A 953-nucleotide genomic window follows, 5' to 3' on the forward strand; every position below is an offset into this window, starting at 1 on the left:
AGCAGGAATATTTGATATTGCACCAGCAGCCTTCCCCATTGTTCTGCCTTTATTAGAAGTGTTTTTGCCACTGTAGATAGCTCAGGCAAATTGTTACCTGGGTCCCTTTCACTAATAACTTACCAAAAAAGTGAGTATGTAGTTAACATTTTCCACTGAAATTTCAGTGTTTAAACTGGGTGAATTTGTTTTAGAACACTTTCATCTAGGACAGTTGATCTCATGGCATGACTATGCAGTATGGCAGAGTATAGGTTAAAATTGGAGTAATGACCATTAATTTGTATTTAGAAAAGTGAGTTGTTAGTGGAAAAGACCCAGCTGTAATTAGACCTCCACTGTGTACTTAATTGGAAGAACATGTTAATTCTGCAATATGTCTCTTGGTTAAACATTGCACAGTTCTTACCTCATTTCTGTAAATAAAGTTTTGTGAATCTGTTTTGTATTGTGAAAAATTCATAAGAAAACATTGATATTTTGATTTGTAATATTTCTAATTAGTACATTTAATTGAAAAAGTAAAAATAATTTATTTTTATATGTTTCGGGGAATTTTAAAAATTGTCACAAATCACTTTTGTAGATACTTTACAAAAGTAAATCAGTGTGGTTTATTTTACTTATTTAACCCACTGATGAATATTCTGTAACAATTTGTACAAACAGTAAAATGGAAATGTGCTGTTATTTTGCCTAGATGTAAAATTCCAAGTGTATGAAAAGATATGTACAAAGCTTTTGTTAATAAATTCTAATAATGTTTATAGTTGTACATGGCACTGCTGTGAGAGGGATTCTTGTTAAAAGCTGTGGGACATTTTTTCTCCTTTCAGTTCAGTTCAGTTCATATACCGTGATTGGCAGGATTTTAGTATTTGTTGTAACTGTAATAATCAGACATCAAATTATACTAAATTTGTTTACAACAACCAGTTTCTTAATGTTTCCTT

The sequence above is a fragment of the Alligator sinensis genome, unplaced genomic scaffold, assembly GCF_000455745.1.
Source record: "Alligator sinensis unplaced genomic scaffold, ASM45574v1 scaffold221_1, whole genome shotgun sequence".
NCBI classification, from domain to species: domain Eukaryota; kingdom Metazoa; phylum Chordata; order Crocodylia; family Alligatoridae; genus Alligator; species Alligator sinensis.